General features: G+C 35.5%; 1 long non-coding RNA gene across 1 annotated transcript in view; it reads left to right on the forward strand.

Moving 5' to 3' along the window:
• Positions 1–9,789: 9,789 nt before the first annotated feature.
• LOC306637942 overlaps positions 9,790–25,528 on the forward strand; it is a 200,229-nt gene continuing 184,490 nt past the window's right edge. The window contains exon 1 of the long non-coding RNA XR_013757322.1: positions 9,790–9,934. This is a non-coding gene — a long non-coding RNA (uncharacterized lncRNA). The remainder of the gene's footprint in view (positions 9,935–25,528) is intronic.

A 25,528-nucleotide genomic window follows, 5' to 3' on the forward strand; every position in this document is an offset into this window, starting at 1 on the left:
CTCTGAGGAAGAGTTAACTTTTCAATCACACCTCATTAGAACAATGACCCGGACACGCACCTAGATCCAAACACCATCTCCAAAGAACACTGGCAGCACCACCGGCTTCTCCAGTTCTCAAAGTCAGCCTCGCAACTGCACAGCCGACCTGAACCTCTCACTGTGACTTCTTAATCCCTTCCGTATGTTATGGTCTTCCAGTACATTCTTCTGCTTGTCATCGAACATTTTAACCACTGTTAGCTATGGACTCACCCTTGTTTTGCCCTTTGATATGTTGCTTCTAGGTACTTTTTCTTCTCTATAAAGCATTTAATTCCTCTGTACACAGCTCACTCCTTCTATTTTTTATTATTTATCTACTTTTAACTTTTTACATACTGCATTTTGATTCACTGTACAAATGGGGTACATCATTTTGTTTCTATGTTGTACACGATGTAGATTCACACCATCATTATCATACATGTACATAGGGTAATGATGTTGTCTCATCCACCATTTTTCATACCCCCTTCCTCTTTTTCCTCTACATAATCTAAAGTTCCTCCATTCTTCTCTCACTCCCCATCCCCTAGCCCCATCATATCATCCACTTATCAGGGAAAACATTTGATCTTGGTTTTTGGAATTGGCTTATTTCACTTAGTATGATATCTCCAATTCCATCCATTTATTTGCAAAGCCATAATATTCTTCTTCTTTATGGTTGACTAAATTCCATTCTTTATTCATCCTGTTGAAGGTCATCTAGATTGGTCCACAATCTATTGTGAATTGAGCTGCAATGAACGTTGATATGGCTGCATCACTGTAGTATGCTGATTTTAAGTCCTTTAGGTATAAACTGAGGAGTGGGATAACTGGGTCAAAATGTGGGTCCATTCCAAGTTTTCTGAGGATTCTCCACACTGCTTTTCAGAGTGACTGCACCAATTTGCAATTCCACCAGCAATGTAAAAGTATGCCTTTTCCTGCACATCCATGCCGACATCTATTATTGTTTGTGTTCTTGATAATAGCCATTCTAATTGGAGTAAGATGAAATCTTAGAATTGAATTGTTTTAATTTGCATTTCTCTAAATACTAGAGATGTTGAACACTTTTTCATATATTTATTAATTACTTGTATGTCTTCTTCTGTAAAGTGTCTGTCCAGTTCCTTGGTCCATTTATTGATTGGGTTCTTTGTATTTGGGTATAAAATTTTGCAAGTTCTTTATGAATTTTGGAGATAAGTGCTCTGTCTGAAGTGTGTGTGGAAAAGATTTTCTCCCACTCTGGAGGCCTCTTTTCACATTATTGATTGTATCCTTTTCAGTTCGAGTTCATACCATTTATTGATTCTTGCTTTGATTTCTTGTGAGTCTTGTAGAGGAAGTCTGATCCTAAGCCAATATGATGAAGATTTGGGCCTACTTTGTCTTCTGTTTGGTGCAGGGTCTCTGGTCTAATTCCTAAGTCCTTGATTTATTTTGAGTTGAGTTTTGTAGGGTGAGAGATAGAGGTTTAATTTCGTTTACTGCATATGGATTCCAGTTTTGCCAGCACCATTTGTAGAACAGGCTATCTTTTCTCCATTGTATGTTTGGCACCTTTGTCTGGTATTAGGTGACTGTATTTATGTGGGTTCATCTGTCTCTTCTATTCTGTACCATTGGTCTGCCTGTCTATTTGGTGCCAATACATGCCATTTTGTTACTGTTGTTCTGTAGTATGGTTTAAGGTCTTGTATTGTGATACTTCCTGCTTCACTTTTTCTGCTCAGGATTGTTTTGGCTATTCAAGGTCTCTTATTCTTCCAGATGAAAGTGATGATTGCTTTCTCTATTTCTATGAGAAATGTCATTGAGATTTTAATTGATATTGCATTGAATTTGTAGAATGGCCATTTTGACAATATTAATTCTTCAGGTCCAAGAACATGGGAGATCTTTCCATCTTCTAAGGTTTTCTTCAGTTTCTTTCTTTAGTGTTCTGTAGTTTTCATTGTAGAGCTCTTTTACCTCTTTTGTTAGATTGATTTCCAAGTATTTTTTTTTTGAGGCTATTGTTAATGGAGTAGTTTTCCTAATTTCTCTTTCAGAGGATTCATCACTTATGAATAGAAATGCATGAGATTTATGTGCATTGATTTTATAACCCACTTATTTGCTGAATTAATTTATTAATTCTAGATGTTTTCTAGTGGAGATTTTGGATCCTCTAAATACAGAAAAATTGACAAATAGTGACTGCTTGAATTCTTCTTTTCCTATTTTTATCCTTTAATTTCTTTGGTCTGTCTAAGTGCTCTGACTAGTCTTTCAAGGACGATGTTGAATAGAAGAGGTGAAAGAGGACATCCTTGTCTTGTTCTAGTTTTTAGAGGGAATGCTTTCAGTTTTTCTCCATTATGAATGATATTGGTTCGTGGGCTTAGCATACATAGCCTTTACAATGTTGAGGTGTGTTCCTACTATCCCTATTTTTTCTAGTGTTTTAAGTATGAAGGGATGCTGTATTTTATCAAATGCTTTCTCAGCATCTATTGAAATAATCATATGATTCTTAACTTTAAGTCTACTGATGTGTGATGAATTACTTTTATTGATTTCTGGATTTTGAACCAACCTTGCTTCCCTGGGATGAACCCCACTTGATCATGGTGCACTATCTTTTTAATATATTTTTGTATGCAGTTTGCTAGTATTTTGTTAAGGATTCTACAAGTTCATCTGGGATATTGGTCTAAAGTTTTCTTTCCTCGATGAATCTTTGTCTGGTTTTGGTATCAGAGTGATACTAGCCTCATAAAATGAGTTTGAAGGGTTCCCTCCATTTCTATTTTCTGGAATACTTTGAGAAGTATTGGTATTAGTTTTTCTTTAAAGGACTTGATGAATTTGGCTGAGAATCCATCTGGTCTTGGGATTTTCTTGGTTGGTAGGCTTTTGATGGCTTCTATTTTGGTGCTTGAAATTGATCTGTTTAAATTGTGTACATCTTCCTGATTCAGTTTGGGAGGATCATATGTCTCTAAACATTGTCAATGTCTTTGATATTATCTATTTTATTGGAGTACAGATTTTCAAAGTAGTTTGTAATTATGTTATGTATTTCAATGGTATCTGTCCTGATCTTTCCTTTTTAATCACAAATTCTAGTAATTTGAATTTTTTCTCTCCTTCTCTTTGTCAGTGTGATTAGGGGTTTATCAATTTTGTTTACTTTTTCAAAGAACCAACTTTGTGTTTGGTCAATTTTTTAATTGTTTCTCTTGTTTCAATTTCATTGATTTCAGTTCTGATTTTAATGATTTCCTGTCTTCTCTTATTTTGGGTGTTGATCTGTTCTTCTTTTTCTAGGGCTTTGAGATATAATGTTAGGTCATTTAGTTGTTGACTTTTTATTTTTTAATATGAGTTCAATGCAATGAACTTTCCTCTTAGTACTACTCTCAGAATGTCCCAGAGATTTTGATATGATGTGTCATTGTTTTCATTTATTTCTAAGAATTTTATTTCTTCCCTGATGTCTTCTGTTATCCATGCTTCATTCAATAGCATATTATTTAGGCTCCTGGTGTAGGAGTAATTTTTGTTTGTTATTTTATCATTGATTTCTAATCGTATTCCATTGTGGTCTGATAGGATACAAGGAAGTATCTCTCTCTCTCTATATATATATATTTTTTTTTTTTGTATTTACTAATGGTTTCTTTGTGGCATAGCATATGGTCTACTTTGGAGAAGGATCCATGAGCTGCTGAGAACAAAGTGTATTCACTCGATGATGAATGAAATACTCCATAAATGTCCATTAAGTCTATATTATTGATTGTATTAATTAGTTCTATAGTTTCTTTTTTCAGTTTTTGTTTGGAGGATCTATCCAGTGGTGAGAGTGGTGTGTTAAAGTCCCCAACTATATTGTGTTTTGGTCTATTTGATTCTTAAAATTGAGAAGGGTTCATTTGATGTACATAGATGTCCCATTGTTTGGAGCATAAATATTTAAAATCATTATGTCTTGCTGATATATGCTTCCCTTAAGCAGTATGAAATGTCCTTCTTTATCCCTTCTGATTAACTTAGGTTTGAAGTCCATGTTATCTGATATGAGGATGGAGACCCTGTTTTTTACTGGGTCCATGTGCATGGTATGTTTTTCCCCATCCTTTCACCTTTAGTCTGTGGATGTCTTTTTCTGTGAGATGAGTCTCTTGCAGGCAGCATATTGTTGGATCTTTCTTTTTAATGCCGTCTGCCAGTCTATGTCTTTTGATCATTGAGTTTAGGCCATTACCATTCAGGGTTATTATTGTGATGTGATTGTATTCCTGGTCATTTTGTCTTATTTTTGGTTTTTAACTTGACTTGGTTTCTCCTTTGATTGGTTTTTCCTTTAGGGTAGTTCCTCCCTTTGACTTGTATTGTTTTTCATTTCCTCCTCATGAAGTATTTTGCTGAGAATGTTCTGTAGTGCAGGCTTTCTATTTGTAAATTCTTTTAACTTTTGTTTATCATAGAAAGATTTTATTTCATCATCAAATTTGAAGGTTAGTTTTGCTGGGTATAAGATTCTTGGTTGGTATCCATGTTCTTTCAGAGCTTGAAATATATTGTTCCAGGCCCTTCTTGCTTTAGAGTCTGGGCTGAGAAATCTACTGATATCCATATTGGTTTTCCCTTTTAGGTCATCTGATGCTTTTCTCTAGCAGCCTTTAAAAATCCAATCTTTATTTTATATGTGAAGTATTTTCATTATAATGTGTGGATTGTATTTTAGTTTTGTGCACCTGGTATTGTAAGCCTCCTGTATTTGATTTTCCATTTCATTTTTCAGGTTTGGGAAATTTTCTGATGTTATTTTTTGAACTGGTTGTTCATTGCTTTGATTTGTATCTCTGTGCATTCCTCAATCCCAATAATCCTTAAATTTGGACTTTTCATGATATCCCATAATTCTTGGAGGTTCTGTTTATGATTTCTTAACATATTCTCAGTTTGATCAACTTTATTTTCAAGATTAAATATTTTTTCTTCATTTTCTGAGATTCTGTCTTTCACGAGATCTATTCTGCTGGTGATGCTTTCTATTGAACTTTTAATTTGGTTTATTGTTTCTTTCATTGCAATTGTTTGTTTGTTTTTCAGAATCTCTATTTCTTTATTGAAGTGTTATTTTGCTTCCTGCATTTGCTCTTTTAACTGTTTATTGGAGTGATCATGCATTGCCTGCATTTGCTCTCTTATCTCATCTTTTGCTTCATGGATCATTTTAATTATGCAGATTCTAAACTCTTTTTCTGTCATTTGTACTGCCATGCTGTCATTGGATTCTATCAAAGTAGCATCTTGGTTTGTTTTTTCATATTTTCATATTTCTCTGTTTTTTCATATTGTTTCTGTGCATTCCCCTCTAGCAGTAAAGATCTGAATTTGAAGTTTTCCCCCTGCAGCCTTATTGTGACCCTGCAGTTTTTCAATACCTTTCCTTTGAAGAGGAAATCAATACCAGTAGCACCCAACAAACAAAATGCAGCCCTGAAGCTGATAACCATTATAAAGACTTTAACATTATTGTAATAAACAGGATGAGTTCAATTATTATATACAGTATATCTAGTGGTGAATGAAGAGGATGGGAAGGGTGTAGGATGTAAGTGAATAAACAGAAGTTCCTGTCAAAGGGCCTCTAGACGTCTGTAGGTGTCTCAGGAAGGGAGCCACCCTTGCAATGATGGTTGCCACACACTCAGGAATAATTGAAAATGTCTGCACCAGCCTCCAAAGAAGCTGGGGAACCCCAGTGATGGCATGCCGAGTTAGCGTGTCTGTCTTCAGTGTCCGGCGTCTGTCTTTGGTGGGATGGGACTGGCAGGCACCACTCACGCCTTTTAAAGGAAAAAATTGAAATATAAGACTGTGTAAGATTTGGTTTTAAACTGTACAATATCTTTTTTTTAATTAGCACACTACTGAATGTGTCTTTATTTTTTAAAAAACTTTTTTGTTGTAGATGGATAGCCCAGCTTTATTTATTTATTCATTTATTTTAATTTTATATGGTGCTAAGGATTGAACCCAGTGCCTCACACATGCCACCAAGCTACAGTCTCAGCCCCTGAGTGTCTCTAGATAACCCTGTCCTGATGGTATTTTCAATAGCTACTAACCTTGCCTTGTACAGTATGAGGTTTGTAAATTGACATGTAAATTTAAAGCAGGTTCTTCTTGGTGCACAGCACAAATTAATTATATATAGGGATGGTAGTTTTCATCTTCAATTGTCTCTGATGCAGCTTACCTGAAATAATTGTTGTTCTGTTTACTGAATACCACTCTGGGATTGAAAAACAAACAAACAAAAACTTACTAAGCAACAATATACCACTTATGGTAACTTTGAAATAAACATTATACTTTTAGAATTTTATTTTTTGGGGAAAAATAATAGATGAATGGATTGGACCTTTTAAAAAGTATATATGCTTCATATATATGAAAATATGTGTAAAGGATATACTAGTTCTAGATTATGATATCCAACCTATTTTCATGCACCCATGTCAATTTTGTTTAAATATTCACAGAATTGAATCTTGTGATTTAATGGATTAACTAACAGATAAAGGAGTGAAAAAGATTTTTCCATGCATCAGGAAAAAATTGAGCATCATAAAGAAGGATATGGGAGTCAGCAAAGTGCTGAACTATTGGAGTGGAGTTCCAATACTAGGTCATTGAAGAGATACCCAGGAGAGAAGTTTAAGGGTCATTTCAGTGACATAGGGGGGGATTGACAAGAATCTGAGCTCCGAAGATGGTGGGACTAATAAGGGGTACATGTGAAAAACAGGATTTACATGTGTGATATTTTAAGACCTTAGATGTAATAGATTTTTTAAGATAAGATTTTCCAACTTCATAAGCAGACTATTGCTAATAATCATTTTTGTTATCATATTATGATTATACATAATAATGGGATTCACTGTTATGTATTCATATATGAACACAATATAACACTATAATTTGGTCACTTTTATTACTTCCCCTTAAGAATCTAAATTAAATATGAAGTGAAAGAATCCAAAGCTTGCAGACATTTTAATATTTAATCATGGTGAACATGTATGAGTATTTGACTCCTAATATTTACCTCTTCTAGTAAAAAGGTGAGCCTTCAGAGTGGAAAAAGTAAAGTCCAGACTACAATGGAAAGATAAATAAGAGAGTACTAGTTGCTTTATGTTCAGTTTTTCATTCTTAAACTCAATCCCAGTCTTAATTAAACGTTATGCCTACAGAATTATTATCTGTAATATTTGGGTGACCATGTAAAATGGGGATGGACAGGATGCAGAGACAGATAACAGTTGTTCTAATTGCTGAAGTGTGTGTGTCTGTGTATGTGTTGGCTATGATTGAGGGGGACATATTTTCTAGGAATAGAATAATGAATTTAACAATAATTCCGAGAATAATTCTGGGAGAGATTGAAGAGTAGATTTTGTGTACATTGAAAAAAATGTGTTAAATACCAGGGAACATCACAGGTTCAAAGAACAAGTTAAACCCAACTTTGTTCCTTTCTATTTAATTCTTTTTATTATATTAGTAGTATATATTCATCAAAGATGGTTTGAATTACCCAGAAAACTTTAATAACAAATATCTAAATACATGTTAAGTATCCCTAATCCAAAAATCCATAACCCCCAAGTACTCCCAAATATGAAACTTTTTGAACATCAACATGACTCCACGAGTGGAAAGTTCTACACCTGACCTCTTGTGACAGGTCATAGTCGAAATAACAGCACACTAAAAATATTGTTAAAATTATCTTCAGACTATGTGTTAAAGGTGTGCATGGAACACAGAAGAATTTCATGTTTAGACTTGAGTTCCATCCCTGAGATCTCTCATTATGAAAATACAAATGTTCCCAAATGCCCCAAAATCTAAAATCTGAACTGCTTCTGGCCCAGGAATTTTGGATGGGGGATACTCAACCTGTATAAATCTATGAACATTTGTATGTGTTTCTTGCCTTGATTTTTGGGTCATCTATGTAATGTATTTACATTTAATTTTTATTAAATCCAAAAAATATAAATTTATTTTAATAAAATAACTCTTCAAACCTTTATATTGAAAATCAGCATATTCTTGTCTTATTACTTCCAATTCTCAAAATAACTACTTTTGATTTCTTAGACTGCTTATTTTGAAATTTACCTTTGTATTTATAAAAAACAGATTTTTATGATGATTACATGATTTTTCAGACCTATTGACTTTAATTGGAGAAAATGAAAAATTTCCTTCTTGCTCTATAACTTCTCCCCAACCTATTCCCCACTTACATGTATAGCCACACCTACTTTCCTTTCTCCATATTATCACAATTTTTTGTTAACATTTATAGTCTATATCATTAGAGGACTATATAAATATTAGTTCCAACCCAGTTCTTTGGTGCACTATGATCATATTTCCTTGCTTTTAGAAGTTTTTTTATCTATTTGCTTAGTTTTCAGTGTACTTGTAATTAAGTAAATAGCTCATCAATTAATTTAGGCATGCAGTCCCTCAGTTTTCCTGTTTTCTTGGTGATGTGTCTGGAGCTGTCCTGACTGAGATCAGCCTCCGATCAGGATGTTCATCTCTTGAGTCTGCTGCCCCACTGGCTTCTTAGGACTTTCTGTTTGCAGTCATCCAAGGATTATCTTCACCTTTCTTCTTGAATTGGATCCTATTTTTTCTGAAGTTCATGTTTTTTTTTTTTTTTTTTTTTTAACAACTTCTATATATATTCTGTTACTGTAGTGGAACATATCCATCTGTACCTTCCTGAGAAATAATTCATGGAAGAAAAAATTCTGAACTTTATATCTGAAAACATCTTTATTTTACCTTCTTCACTCTTATTAGTAGCTTACAGGCAAAGAATATTTCTTCAGACTTTTGAAGGTATTTCTGTACTTTTAATGTTTTCATTTATCTTTTCCTGGTTTTAATAAAAATAAATAAAAAAGTAAATATGTATATATATATGTATATAGAACTCACTACATATATATATTTCCAATTAATCTTAGTTTCAGTCTTATCTGTACCCCTGCCTTTATTGTTATTTCCACTTTCTGAGCCTTTTTGGTTTATTCTAAGTGGAAATCAGTTGACTTTTGGCTCTCTTAGGCACATCCTTTTTATTATTGTTTTGTTAAATTGATTTCTTTCCAAATTCAAAATTTTATTTTATCATCTTCCTTTTTTTTTTTTTTTAAACTAAGGGCTAGGATTTAATATATTTTTTCTAGACCATAGATCAAGTTGTGAATTGCAGGGCTTGGAAATGAAAAGTGGGTGGCATTTGCTTATTTAAGAATCAGGATTGAGACGTGAGCTTTGAGATGGGAGTTGTCAGTCTTCTGAGTGCCAGCCTATCCTGCAGAGAAGCTGGTCAAAATAATGTGAAAAGAAGTGTTTTCCCAAGTCCCTGTGACCTCAGCCTGCCTTGTGTGATAAGAGGAATATCACATACTCAGTCATGGCATTACAGACAGGATTTCATGTGTCCATCTTGCTGCCTGGAGAAAGACTGGCATGCTTAGGCCAGGGGCAAGACATCACAACCCTTTCTGAAAAAATGAGAAGCATTTACACAACAATCTCTATCTTTGACTTGTCACCACCTCATTTCTCTCCACTTCTGTGTTCAGACTGCTTAGGGTTAAAAGGGAGAAAGCTGGGAAACACAACCCAGGGCAATGAAAGGTGCCTATATTTTAAATGCCAGCAGCAATGGAAAGTTTTTTTCAAGATATGTCCCCTAGTGTCCTCCATGTCCTATGGCTAAAGGTGAGTTTTTCAGAGTTCTTTTCATTGACAGAGGACAGGTGGCCTTCAGTTATAGTGCAAGTAGACTTTGGCATTTCAGGTGAGATACAGAGGGAGGGGCATACCTTTTCTCTTGAGACTGCGGCTATGGAGAGTTCCAATAAATTTGGCTTAAAATCCTGTTCCACTGCGTGAAACAGAGGGCTATGGCCTCTCTGTGCTTCTGTGTTCCCTATCTGTGAAGTGCACACTTCAAATGCAGTAATACCTGCAGTGACTTGACCTTCAGGAAGACTGGCACTGGTGTTGCTTTACTTCTGTGGATGATTTTGTTTAGGTGTGAAAGAGGGATTTGTTGGGGGGAAGGTGACCTGGGGGTGTTTATCATCTTTCTTATGGTGTCTCCTTCTTTCACATAATCTTTGCCCTTTGGTTGTACGAGTCTCAAAATCACTGACTTTGTAGTAGAGTCCTGGAAGGGACTGGAGATGAACTCCTGGATTCGGTGTGCCTGTGGTCTGTCTCCATGTTTTTAGTTACTTAATATTCCACTCTGTGAAAGTGTCTACAGTATTACATACTCTTATGTAAACAGTTTTAAAAACTTAAATGTTTGCATGATATTTCCTGAGACGAAGGTGCCACTTTCTTCTTTTCTTTTTTGGGTGCACCTGTGTCTATATGTGTGTTTGGTGCATGAAGATTTTAAAAATTTATTATTATTAGTTATATATGATAGTAGAATGTATTCTGACATGTTATACATATGTGGAGTATAACTTCTCATTCTTCTGATTGTACATGATGTAGAATTACATTGGTCATGTAATTGTATACACGCATAGGATGGTAATATCCGATTCATTCTACTCTCTTTCCTATTTCAATTCCCTATCCCTCCCCTTCATCCTCTGTTGTCTAATCCAAAGTACTTCTAATCTACCCTATCCCTTCTTATTGTGAGTTAGCATTCTCAGATCAGAGAAAATATTTGGCCTTTAGTTTTTTGGGTTTGGCTTATTTCACTTAGCATGATATTCTCTAGCTCCATCCATTTACCTGCAAGTGCCATAATTTCATTCTTCTTTAAGACTGAGTAATATTCCCTTTTGTATATATACCACATTTTTTATATCATTCATCTGTTGAAGGGCACCAAGGTTGGTTCCATAGTTTGACTATTGTGAATTGAGTTGCTATAAACATTGATATAGCTGCATCATTGTAATATGCTGATTTTAAGTCTTTTGGGTTTAAGCCAAGGACTAGGATAACTGGGTCAAATGGTGGTTCCATTCAACTTTTCTACAGAATTTCCATACCATTTCCATAAAGATTGCATCAATATGTAGTTCCACCAGCAATGTATGAGTGTACCTTTTTCCTCACATTCTTGCCAACACCTATTGTTGCTTGTATTCTTGCCATTCTAACTGGGGTGAGATGGAATTTAAGTGTAATTTTAATTTGCATTTCTCTAATTGTTAGAGATGTGCAACATTTTTCTTTTCATATATTTGTTGACTGGATACCTCTGCTTCTATGGAGTGTCTGTTCAGTTCCTTTGCCCATTTATTGATTTTTTTTCTTTTTGGTGTTAAGTTTTTTGAGTCCTTTATATATCCTGGAGAGTAATGCTCTCTTTGGGGTACAGGTGGCAAAGATGTTCTCCCATTTTGTAGGCTGTCTCTTCACATTCTTGACTGTTTCCTTTGCTGAGAAAACTTTTTAGTTTGAATCCATTCCATTTGTTGATTCTTGATTTTTACTTCTTGAGCTTTAGGAGTCTTGTTAAGGAAGTCAGTTCCTAAGCTGATGTGATGTATATTTGGGTTTACTTTTTCTTGTATTGAGTTGAGTTTGGTGCAGGGTGAGAGATAGGGATTTGATTTCATTTTGCTCTATATGGATTTCCAGTTTTCCCAGCACCATTTATTGAAGAGGCTATCTGTTCTCCAATGTATATTTTTGGCACCTTTGTCTGGTATGGGACAATCATATTTATGTGGATTTGTCTCTGTGTCTTCTATTTTGTACCATTTGTCTATGTATCAGTTTTAGTGCCAGTATCATGTCATTTTTGTTACTATAGCTCTGTAGTATAATTTAAGGCCTGGTATTGTGATGCCTCCTGTTTCATTTTTCTTGCTAAGAATTTTTGGCTATTATGGGTCTCTTATTTTCCAAATGAATTTCATGATTGCCTTGTCTAGTTCTACGAAGATTATCATTGGGATTTTAATAGGAATTGAATTAAATTTGTATAGCACTTTTAGTAGTATGATCATTTTGACAATGTTAATCCTGCCTATCCAAGAACATGGGAGATCTTTCCATCTTCTAAGGTTTTCTTTAATTTCTTTCTATAGTATTCTGTAGTTTTCATTTTAGAGGTGTTTCACCTCTTTTGTTAGATTGATTTTTTTTTTTTTAGGCTACTGTGAATGGGGTAGTTTTCCTAATTTCTCTTTTGGTAGATTAATCAATGATGTATAGGACTGCAATTGATTTATGGGTGTTAATTTTGTATTCTGTTACTTCACTGAATTCATTTATGAGTTGTAGAAGTTTTCTGGTAAAATTTTTGGGGTCTTCTAAATATAGAATCATGTTGTCAGCAAGTAGTGATAGTTTTGGTTCTTCTTTCCTATCTGTATCCCTTTAATTTCTTTCTTCTAATTGCTCTGGCTAGAGTTTCTAGAATGATGTTGAATAAAAGTGGTGAAATAGGGCATTTTTTTCTTGTTCCAGTTTTTGGAGGGAATGCTTTCAATATTTCTCCATCTAGAAAGATGTTGGCCTTGGGTTTAGTATAGATAGTTTTTTACAATGTTGAAGTATATTCCTACTATCAATATTTTTTCTAGTGTTTTGAACATGAAGGAGTGCTCCATTTCTCAAATGCTTTTTTATGTCTATTGAGATAATCATATGATTCTTGTCTTTAAGTCTATTGATATGATGAGTTAGGTTTTTTATCTACATATGTTGAAACGACCTTGCAACCCTGGGATGAACCCCACTTGATTGTGGCACCATGTTTTAAATATGTTTTATATGCAATTTGCCAGAATTTTATTGAGAATTTTTGATTCTATGTTCATCAGGGATGTTGGTCTGAAGTTTTCTTTCCTTGATGTGTCTTTGTCTGGTTTTGTTATCAGGGTGATATTAGCATCATAGAATGAGTTTGAAAAGGTTCTCTGGCTTTCTATTTCATGGAATATTTAAGAAGTATTGGTTTAATTCTTCTTTGAAGGTCTTGGAGAACTTGGCTGAGAATCTGACTGGTCCTGGAATTTTCTTAGTTAGTAGGCTTTTGATGGTATCTTTTATTTCATTGCTTAAAATTGATTTGTTTCAATTGTGTAAGTCCTCCTGTTCAGTTTGGGCAGGTAATTTGCCTCTAGAAATTTGTTTGTCTTTGAGGTTTTCTAATATATTGGAGTATAAATTTTCAAAATAGTTTTTGATTATCTTCTGTATTTCGGTAGTGTGTGTTGTGATATTTCCTTTTCAACACAATTTTAGTAATTTGAGTTTATCTCTTCATTATTGCAGCTAAATGTTTATTAATTTTTATAATTTTTTTCTCAAAGAATGAACTTTTTGTTTACTCATTATTTTTAATTATTTCTTTTGTTTTAATTTCATTGATTTCAGTTATAAATTTAATTATTTCATATCTTCTACTGCTTTTGGTGTTGATTTGTTCTTCTTTTCTAAGACTTTGAGATGTAATGTTAGGTTATTTATTTGTTGACTTTCTATTCTTTTAATGCATGAACTCAATGAAATGAACTTTCCTCTTAGTACTGCCTTCATAGTGTCCCAGAGATTTTGATATGTTTTTCACTATTCTCACTTACCTCTAAATATTTTTTTATTTCACCTCTGATTTCTTCTGCTGCCCATTGGTCATTCAATAGCATATTATTAGTCTCCAGGTGTCAGAATAGCTTCTATTTTTTATTTTTCATAGATTTCTAATTTATTCCATTACGATCTGATAGAATGCAAGGGGTTATCTCTATTTTTTTGCATTTGCTAAGAGTTGTTTTGTGGCATAAGATATGGTCTATTTTAGAGAAGGATCCATGTGTTTCTGAGAAAAAAGTGTATTGGCTCATTGATGGATGAAATATTCTACATATGTCTGTTAAGTCTAAATTATTGATTGTATTATTTAGTTCTATAGTGTTCTTGTTTAGTTTTTGTTTGGAGGATCTGTTCAATAGTGAGACAGGTGTGTTCAAGTCAGCCAGTGTTATTGTGTTGTGGTCTATTTAATTCCTGAAATTGAGAAATGTTTGTTTGATGTACCTGAATGCTCTATTTTGGGGATCATAAATATTTAAAATTGTTACATCTTGTTGACATATAATTCCTTTAAGCAGCATGATATGACCTTCTTGGTCCCTTCTGATTGCCTTTGGCTTGAAGTCTCTTGAACAGCATATTGTTGGGTCTTGTTTTGTAATCCACTCTGCTATGTCTATCTCTTGATTGGTGATTTTAGGCTTTTTACATTCAAAGTTATTATTGAGATATTATTCCCTGTCATTTTGGTTTATTTCTTGTTTTAATTCGAATTAGTTTCTCCTTTGATTGATTCTTCCTTCAGTGTAGTTACTCCCTTTGCTGGTTTTCACTTTTTTTTCATTTCTTCTTCATGGAATATTTTGCTGAGAATGTTCTGTCGTGCAAGTTTCTAGTTGTGAATACTTTTAACATTTGTTTATCATGAAAGGTTTTTATTTCATCTTCAGATTTGAAGCTTATTTTTGCTGGATATAGGATTCTTGGTTATCATCTCTTTTCTTTCGGAGGTTGGTATATATTATTCCAAGACCTCCTAGCTTTGAGGGTCTGGGTCGAGAAATCAACTGAGATCTGAATTGGTTCCCCTCTAAATGTAATCTAACTTTTTTTTCCTCTGGTGGCCTTTAAAATTCTATCCATAATCTGTATGTTTGGCATTTTCATAATAATGTGACTTGGAGTGGATCTATTGTAGTTTTGTACATTTGGGGTCCTATAAGCCTCCTGTATTTGATTTTTCCATTTCATTCTTTAGGTTTGGAAAAATTTCTGATATCATTTCATTGAAAAGATAGTGCATTCCTTTGTTTATATTTCCATGCCTTCATCTATGCTAATAAATCTTAAGTTTGTTTTTTTTTAATTTTATTACATAATTCTTGGAAGTTCTGTTCATGATCTCTTAATGTCTTTTCCCCAAGGTCAACTTTATTTTCAAGATTATATATTTATTTTGTCTTCATTGCTTAAAACTCTGTCTTCCAAGTGGTCTAGTCTGTTGGTCATGCTTTCTATTGAATTTTTAATTTGGTCATTGATTCCTTCATTTAAAAGATCTCTGCTTGATTTTTTTAAAGAATTTCTTTATTGAAATGATCTTTCACTGCCTGTATTTTCTCTCTGATTTCATTTCTTATACTGTCCTTCACCTCACTGATCAGTTTAACAATGTGCTTTCTAAACTTCTCTTCCACTGTGGGATCAATGGATTCTATTATTGGAGCACCTTGGTTTGTTTTGAGGCAATTTGTTCCTTGTTTCTTCATGTCGTTTATATTTCTACCCATCTAGCAGTGTTGATCTGAGGCAGTACAATTTTTATCCTGTAGAATTACAATGTCCCTGAAGGTTTACAGTACCTCACCTTCAAGGGGAGACCAATATTAACAGCACCCAATGAAAACAATATACAGCCTTAAATCAAATAGTTCTTAGTAAGATGTCTACAGTTCTTTCACAATAATCAGAAATAAAGTGTTCAATTATTGCCTAGAATAAAAGCAGTAAGTTTGCAAAAGGGTTTACAATTTCAAATTGTGGACAAAGAGAACAGAAGTGGTGTAGGATGTGATGTTTAGGAGGAAAGAAGACAGAAATGGAAGCAAAATTTAAAGTAAGAGTAAAAGAGGAATAATAGAGATTGTTTGCAGGAGAAAAGAGAGAAAAAGAACCAAGGGAAACAGATAAATGAGAGGAAATACACACACACACACACACACACACACACACACATAAAGTAAAAATTTTAAAAAATTAAAGAGAAAGAAAAAAGTAAAAATAAAAGAATACAAAACAAAACTGAAATATACTAATCAGATATCCTAGTCCTAAATAAACTGATGCATGAAAAATAATTGGTTTCAAAATGATAGAAATGTGAGAGGAAAAAGAAAAAAGAAAGGAAATAAGATCTCGAAAAATGGAACAGTTGTTTCGGTTGGAGCTAAAACATTTCTCAGCTTCCCTTCTCCAGCAGTTAGGTGGGGTTGTCTAGAGCATGATGCTTGCTCCACCCTCAGGGTGGGGTTGCTAGAGTGAGAGGGAAATTCTGGAGGTGAAGCTCCTGGAGGCTGGATTTAGGCCTAAATATGCTCCAGGCTCTTTGCTAAATGCCAATTGGTCTGGAGATTTAAAATCAGTACACATCCAGGGCCCAGCACTGGCTGCTCCATGCTGGAAGACTGCACTCCAGGAATCTCTTTTGGGTTCTACTCATGTAGTGTAGGAGCCAGTTCTTAGCCCATTACATTGCTTGTGGACCCCACATTCCTGGTCTCTGATCAAGTCAATAAACTCAATCTCCCCCACTCCTGCCCTTTCAAATTACTGGTCTGGTGCTTCTTTCCTGATTGGTCCTGTAAGCAGCTAGATTGGTGGAGGAGGGGGAAGCCAGTTGGGTTTCCATGACTACCATTCCCCTGTGTAAACCTCTCTCCATGCTCAATTTTCTCCTCGTCACTTAGGCACACTCTCTGTCATGTAGCATGGGTTTGCTTGGCTTGTTTTTCAAGCCAGACCTAGGGTCTGCCACAAATTGGTTCCCCTAGCGGCTGGCCCCTGCACTGTGGCCAAAATGGTTCCTTCTGCTGTCCTCCACACATCCCCTGGAGAGATGGCAGCTTCTTTCTCATACAAGGATATTGTGCAGTGCATCTTATTGTTTAGTCAGGCAGGGACTCTGATCTATAAATTCTGTGTACTCTGACACACCTCAGTCCTCCTGAGAATGGGGGTTCCTTTAATGCCATTAATGCTTTAATGTGTTCAGGAGAGACCATTCTGGTTTGTGCCTCCAACTGCTGCTGTGGCTGTGGCAATGGGATTTCTTCCTTATTTTATTATATTTGATCTTCTGAGTCCCTAATCTGTCTTGAGTGTCCAGCACTAAATTCCAGGAAAGTCTCCCCTAATTTTTTTTTTTCACCCACCTTGCTGAAAAGCTGTCTGTCTGTTTTTCTTGGTTTCACACCATGGAGTCACCAGGGAAGCAACCTCTCTATTCTGCGTCTTCCTGTCTCTCCTGGTGCATAAAGTTTTGATATACATAGTTGAACAATTACTATAGTCAAGAAAATGAACATATCTATCATCTCAAATAGTTGCCCTTTATTTTGATGTGTGTGTGTGCCATCTTTCTTAACATATTTCTTTTCTTTTTTAAAATTTTACAGACTGCATTTTGATTCATTGTACACAAATGGGGTACAACTTTTCATTTCTATGATTATACACAATGTAGATTCACACCATTCATGTAATCATACGCGTACATAGGATAGTGATGTCTGTCTCATTCTACCATCTTTCATGCCTCTGCCCCCCCTCCCCTCTTATTTTCCTTGGTGTAAAGTTCCTCCATTTTTCTCTTAATATATTATTACATATTTCAGTACTTTTTATCACTATTATACACATTTCTACATTATTCATTGCTGGTGGAATTGCAAATTGGTGCAACCACTCTGGAAAGCAGTATGGAAATTCCTTAGAAAATTTGGAATGAAAACACCATTTGACCCAGCTATTCTGATCCTTGGTTTATACCCAAAGGACTTAAAAAAAAAAGTACAGTACAGTGACACAGACACATCAGTGTGTATAGCGGCTCAATTCACAATAGCTGAACTGTGGAAGGAAACCTAGATGCCCTTCAAGAGATGAATAGATAAAGAAACTGTGGTATATATACACAATGAAATATTATTCAACCTTAAAGAAGAAGGAAATTAAGGCATTTGTAGGTAAATGGATGGAGCTGGAGAATATCATGCTAAGCAAAGTAAGCCAGTCCCCCAAAACCAAAGGTGAAATGTTTTCTCTGATAAGTGGATACTGATACATAATGGGGGAGGGGAAGGGAAGAATGGAGGAACTTTCTATTGGGCAAAGGGGGGTGAGGGAAGAGAAGGAGGTGTGGGGAGGAAGATGAAAATGAGATGGACATCATTACCCTATGTACATGTATGATTGCACAAATGGGGTGAGATTCTGTATCATGTACAACCAGAGAAATGAAAAATTGTGCTCCATTTGTGTACAATGAGTCAAAATGCATTCTGCTGTCATGTATAACTAAATAAAACGAATAAAAAAATAATTAAAACATTTACTTCAGTATGTGGAAAGTAGTGTCAACTAAGAATGAATTTGCTAATGGTAGGCTACATTTTGTATTGGCCTTGTCCTATTAACTGTTTTTTTTTTTTTCCAAGTGACTTTGATGATATTATTTTCAAAAATTTCATGATTCCAGAAAACATAACTTAGATAAAAGTTTTAAGGAGACACATTTTAGTTGAATTAAAAAATCCTAATATTTAGAGTCATTCCAAAAAGAAGCAGGGTGGCTTAGTATTAGAGGACGCTCCTCTCTGCTAAAGAATGAGCTCTAGGATGGCAGGGACTATCTACTTCCCCCAACCAACCAACTCCTAGCATGTGCTGTGGTGGGGAAGGCACTAAAGAAACATTTTGTGCTGAAAGCATTTGTGCTAATTCACCACCTGGTAGAATTATCATAGTGGAATAAATAACTATTCACGATGAAGTTTACCTTTAAACTCCTTTCTATATCTGAGGTATTTTGCATCTAAAAGCTAATACCTGATAGCGTAGGGAAAAAAGATGCTAATTTCTAAGAGTCCTTTTCTTTTTTGACCTCTGTATAGAACAGTTACCATTAGTGATAATGGTCTCTTATACATTATATAGACAACTCACTTAGGTATACTGTTTGTTTCAACAGTTAGAAGATGAATGACCTCATTTGATTCCACAGCTCACATGGCTCCATGTTTTCTGCCCTATAATCAGAGAACTTTTTTTCCTACTAAAAGCTGATTACAGAGAGAGTTGTTTTCCCTTCTTGTTGTCCTCTTAATTTGGTAGAATCATTTCATTTTGATTATCCTTCAGCCAAAATAATGAAAAATCTAATTACCTAATCAAAACTGAATCACATGTGCTTACATTTAATGTCTTTGTCATTTTATATGTTAACAACTTCCTCGTAAGTTTATTTTCCTTTTTTCCTTAATATGAACACTTTGCCTAAATAGCCATCATCATTTTGCCTTATTTACATGCTTAGAGTAGCTCAGGAATTACAAGGAATTTCTATATGGTACATCTTCAGTTCTTTATAAACCATCTGCTATTATTTTGAGTGTGAAGTTCTAAGTTATGACAGTTTTTAAAGTTTCTCAGCTTTAGCACTGTCCCTTCTATTGCTAAATAGCTTGTCTGGTTTCACTGAGTTACAACCAGTCATTTCTGAATTAAACGTGGATTTACCAATTTTTGAAAACATTTTCCTAGGCCCTTTTATGTAGGGTTCCTCTAAATCTAAACTCTCATAGTACTTTATCTTGACTTCTGCTACATCCTTTGTATCTTTTGACCTTGTCTTTATAGTGGCTAAAAACAGCTGGATTTCTTCAGGGCTGGATCCATGTTGAGTGTTCTAAATTTCCTGAACACTCCTTCCCAGCATGGATCAATGTGAAATAGATTAAGCATATATTTAAACCCACATTTCTGTCGTGAAAAAGAGCACCACATTAAATAAATGTAACTGAGTGCCAATGATAATTTATTAGCTGACATCAGGATTCCTCTTGTTAAAAGAGCTGCTTTGTTGAGAAGAATACCTTGATAAGTTATTTTGTCAGATGGAAAGTGATGCCTGAAGGAAAGTGTTCTGAGTGAGAAAGGAAGAGGCATTTCTGGGTATATACCAACAAAGAAAGTCAAGAGGAGGAGGCAGAGGAAGGTATTTGTGCTGGGGAAAGAGGTTGCCACACCAGTATGCCAGGAAGCTCGCAGACTCTAAAGGAAGTGGGAAATTCCCTCTTTGGGGTGGTCAATAAGAATACACATAACTAATATTCCAGTTGAAATTCTTGTGTCTCTGTATAGAACCTCCAGGGCACATAATCAATGAGGATAAAGCATGACCCCAGTGACACTGAACCCACCACTCTGAGCCTTCATTAGAGGCTGCCACCTAAAGATATCTGGAATGAGCCGTTTGAGGAAAGAGTAATCAAGGACATTGGGCAGAATGCCATATTTGGGTTGGTATAGAACAGAAAGAACAGAATCACCACAGGAACTGAAACATAAAACAGGGATTTGGAGGCGTGGATGTCAGAATTAACAGAAATCATTGGGTTTCATATGGCACTTGGGATAAGAGATAGCCCTTCTAGTTTTGTTTATAACTCAGAGATGGTGAACTCAGATGACACCTGAGTTATACAGGCTTGATTGACATTCTGAAAGACCTAAGTCCTCCAGTTTTTACCTCCCAATAGTAGGAAATCCACCTTTTCTGGCATCTGGTTGGAAATGCAGTAAGGACCAAAAGGTTAAGAAATCACCTAACCTATGATATTACTGATATTTAAATGATTTGCCTCATAATAAAGCTAACTTTATTAGGAACAGACATAGTATGTGTCAGGCTCTGTTTAAAGAATTAATGCACATGAGATATGAAACTTCCTGTATGTTAGGCAAAGTTTATGGGAGGCTATTGTTTTGTCTGGGTATGATTGTGCATGCTTGTAATTTCAGCTACTTAGAAGTTTGAGGCAGGAGGATTTGTAAGTTCAAGGCCATTCTGGGCAACTTAGCAAGATCCTGTCTCAAAATAAAAATCCTTGAGCTCCAACAGGTCAGGCCAAAACAGAATAGAGTTACTCATGCTAGGTGCCACAAAATGAAACTGAAGTTTAAAACTGGCCAATTTTCTAAAAATAGCAGATTCATAGCAACCAATCAGAAGAGGCCATGCTTACCTGAGCCAACATGATAAAGAATTTCTCTTTGTTTTGAGCCTATAATGAAAGTTACTTTGTAATTACCAATCCACTTTTATTTTCTTGTTTTTGCTTTTTATACACTTTTTCTGTCTATAAAGCCTGCCTCCTCTGCTCTGCTTATTGGAGCACCTTTCTGTTTACAGTTGGAAGATACTTGATTCAAGAATCACTAATAAAAAAATATATTTTTAGGTTCAATTTGTTGAATTTTTTTCTTTGAAATTTTTCTCTTCACAATAAGCTTACAAGTAAATAGGCTGTTGTTCTTATTTGATGGGGGAAACTGAGGCAAGTAAATTACCTAAACTTCCATAGTCAGAAAACAGCAGGGCAAGGGATTTGAACATAGGTAGTCTAGTTCCAGAACCTATGTTTTTAATAACACTACATATCTGAAGTACTATAATTTTTGGCATAGTCAAAAGTTACGCCACTAAAAAAAGATGAAATCATCTTATGGTTTGAAGTAGAAAGAAAAGAAAGATAGCAAAATGAAAACAGTTCTGCCTTAGCTCACACTGCTGTTACAAAAACTAGGCTAGGAACTTTTATGAGTTATTTAATACTTTGTTTCTTCATTTAGTCCCTTTAAATGAGAATCATGCCTGGCTCTAATGTCTTTCGTGAGAAAGTTTTTAAAAATTTTTAAAATTTTAAATTTAAATTTTTTACTTTTACAGGCTGCATTTTGATTCATGTACACAAATGGGGTACATCATTTCATTTCTATGGGTGTGCAAAGATGTAAATTCATACAATTTGTGTAATCATACATGTACATAGGGTAATGATGTCTGATCTCATTCCACCATCTTTTATATCTCTCCTCCCTCTCATTTCCCTCTATGTAATTTAAAGTTCCTCCATTCTTCTCTCGCCCTACACCCCACTACCCCCATTGTATATCATCATCCACTTATAAGGGAAAACATTCAGCCTTTGGTGTTTTGGGGGATTGACTTATTTCAGTTAGCATGATATTCTCCAATTCCATCCATTTATTGCAAATGCCATAATATTATTCTTCTTTATGGCTGAATAATATTCCATTGTGTATATATACCACAGTTTCTTATCCATTCATCTGTTTGAAGGGCATCTTGGTTGGTTCTATAATCTAGCTATTGTGAATTGAGCTGCTATGAACATAGATGTGGCTGTGTTACTGTAGTATGCTGATTTTAGGTCCTTTAGGTATAAACCAAGGAGTGGGTCCATTCCAAGTTTTCTGAGGGATTCTCTACACTGCTTTCCAGAGTGGCTGCACCAATTTGCAACTCTACCAGCAATGTAAAAGTGTGCCCTTTTCCCCACATCCACACCAACATCTATTATTGTTTGTGTTCTTGATAATAGCCGTTCTAATTGGAGTAAGATGAACTCTTAGAGTTATTTTAATTTGTATTTTTCTAATTACTACAGATGTTGAAAATTCTTTCATATATTATTAATCACCTGTATATCTTCTTCTGTGAAGTTGTCCAGTTCCTTGGCCCATTTATTGAATGGTTCTTTGTATTTTTTGGTGTAAAGTTTATAATTTCTTTATACAGTTTGGAGATTAATACTCTACTCTCTGAAGTGCATGTGGAAAAGATTTTCTCCCACTCTGTAGGCTCTCTTTTCATATTGTTGATTGTATCCTTTGCTGGAGGAAAAAGGTTTTTAGTTTGAATCCATCCCATTTATTGATTTCTTGCTTTAATTTCTTGCGCTTTGAGAACAAAAGAATACATATTGAAACATGTGAGTAATCTAAAGAAAAATCACTTAGAAATTACAAGGGTGATTTATGAGAACGAAACTAAATTGAACCATCAGATAATGGCCCAGTTGAACTGGATAATGCCTTAATAACTAGTTGGTTTAAAAAAAAAATGGAAACTATAAGTAATTCAAAATCTGAAGATTTATATGTGGGGTCTATATGTTGGGGCGAGGATATAGAGAAAATCAAGCTCTGTTCCTCCTACTAAATGCTCACAACTGAGCCTCAAAACTGTTGCCTCTGGTGCTATCACCAGGGTGATAATGTCTAGAACTGAACTGAATGAATGACACTCAGTGGGTGTACATTGCTTGTGGCTCTTGGAGAAGAATCACCACACATTCTGACATTATCACCCTGGTGATAGCATCAGAGGCAACAGTTTGAGGGCTCAGTCCCACAGGATTGCCCCCAACTTTGAACACCAGTCAGAAGTTCAGGCCTCTTCAAACTTCTGACCAACCAGCTCCAATTGGGGGTTCTATGATTCCCCTCTCATAGAATATGTGCTGGAGTGGCTCAGAGAACTCAGGGGAACAGTGACTTGGAATATTTTAAAGGTTGCAAAACAGGGCAGATGAAGAGATCATGAAGGACCAGGCCTGGAAGGGTCCTGAGTGCAGGGGGTTTTGTCTTGGTTGGGGTTGGGGGGGGCACTGCCCTCCCAAGCATGTGGATGAGTTCTGTTCACTCTCCTATTGGTCTCCACATTTTCAGCTTTTTAGAATCCTCACCCCCCCCTCAATCCTGTGGCTTTTGTGCGTTTTAGGGAGACCAACATTGCATAATCATGATTGAAGTGCCGATAATCACAGTGAAATGGGGATTGAATAAAAGGGCATGAATCTAATAGTAACAGACTGACTAGAAACCCAGCAAGGCCTGTCTGTCAGATTCTTCCTGCCTCTCTGTGCAGCATCCCTTCCTCCTCAGTGCAGGACTTATGCTCTATTATCAGAGAATTTCTTTATTACCAGTCTCAAGATAGACAGGTGAGAGCAGTAGTTTTGGATGTGATTTGACTGTATCCCCAGGGGTTCCTGTACTGGAAGCTCAGTCTCCAGTATGGCTGTGTGAGAGGAACCTATAAATGGTGAGGTCCTCATGTGAGGTAATTAGGTCATTGGGAGCACTGCCCTCTGAAGGATTAATTTAATTCTTGTGGGACCCCAGTTAGTTCCACAACAGTGGATTGTTATTAAATAAGGACAATTTGTGTATTTGGTCCCTTCTGCATGCAGCTGGTCCCTTTCCATTCCTTTGCCATGTTGTGCTCAATCTAGGAGGCTCTCATCAGAGGCCAAACCAATGGGGCCATGCAATCCTGAACTCTCAGCTTCCAAAACTGTGATTTAAATACACCTTTTTTCTTTATAAAGTAATAAACCTCAGGTATTTTGTTAGAGCAACAGAAAAAGGACTAATACATTAGGGAATGCCTAAAGTATATTTTTATTTCCTATGGCCCATCTTGGGGAATAAAAAGAATAGTTTCTATGACCTGCTCTTGAGGAGATAAAGGAGCAGGAGAGGTGGATGCAGAACTTTTTCTCCTTTATTGCTCTGAAGGCTTATTCTGAAGCTGCTGCAGGAATCAAGGGCAAAAGGTCAAACCAGAAGATATGGTTATCGTTCTTATCATTTAGGAAATAACAAGGATATGGGAGTTATGAGTCAGGAACCTTATTTGAAATGAACTTTGAGGAAAAACAAGCTGGACTGAGTGACCACTTGACTTAAGTCAGACTTAATTAAAAAAAAAAACAAAAAAACTTCTTTCAGCTATTGCTTAGCTGTGCACACTAAATTCACTGTATAAAAAGAGTTTACAATATTCCTCTTTGCTATTGATCCCCAGTGTGGCCAAAAGTAAGAGTCAGAGGGAGCTGGCAAGCAAAATTAAAGACTTTGGATAAAACCTACTAAATTGTGGAAACTAAATGGTGATGGCCCATCAGTCATCCACACAGTCTGACAATTTCAGAGCAATTACACTAGGCCCAAGACACTGAAGATAGAGTGCTACACAAACAGATTGGAACAGGCGAGATAGAAGCCTATAGCACTTTGCTGGGATCAACACAACAACAGTCACTGATGAAAAAGAAGGAGTCCCAGTATATGTTCAATTCCCAAAAAATAGTAATGTGAGCAGAGGCTCCACAATGCAATAGAATATTATTTGCACTTAAAGTTTAAATGGAGGGATTGGCTTCCCATGAGGACAGAGATCTTCAAAAAAGGGAAAGGTTACTGTGACACAGGCAAGTTACAAAGGGGCGGGGGCAAGAAAACTTGTTGAAAAAGAAATATTTTGACAAAATTGTATTATTGGTTGTAAAAATATTATAGTGGTCTTGTGGAGGGGAAAAGGTGATGGAGAGGGGAGAAAAAAAGAGAATGGAAGCACTACAGTGCTACTTGGGAAGTACGAATTCAGTCCCAGAGAGGACTGGGTGACGGTAATTGACCCTGAGACCTAGGAGATTTCATTTCAGTTTACCTGATAAGAATGGGTAAGAATGGTAAGAATGGTAAGTTTACCTGACAAGAATATCCTAGCTAATTTTTCTTAAATTTTAGGGACCAAGAGAGTGGAATTTAAAATGTGGACATTTTGAACATTGCCAGTTCTTCTTGTGTGATTTCTGGGGGAAGAGTCTGATGCTAGACACCATGATACTGATAAAATGAGATTTTGCCTTTACCTTCAGGGATAGGAGATATGACCTGTATCTAATAACATAATATTAACAGGTTGAAAATGGTACTTCTACAT

The sequence above is a fragment of the Sciurus vulgaris genome (genome assembly GCF_902686455.1).
Source record: "Sciurus vulgaris genome assembly, chromosome: 10".
NCBI lineage: Eukaryota > Metazoa > Chordata > Mammalia > Rodentia > Sciuridae > Sciurus > Sciurus vulgaris.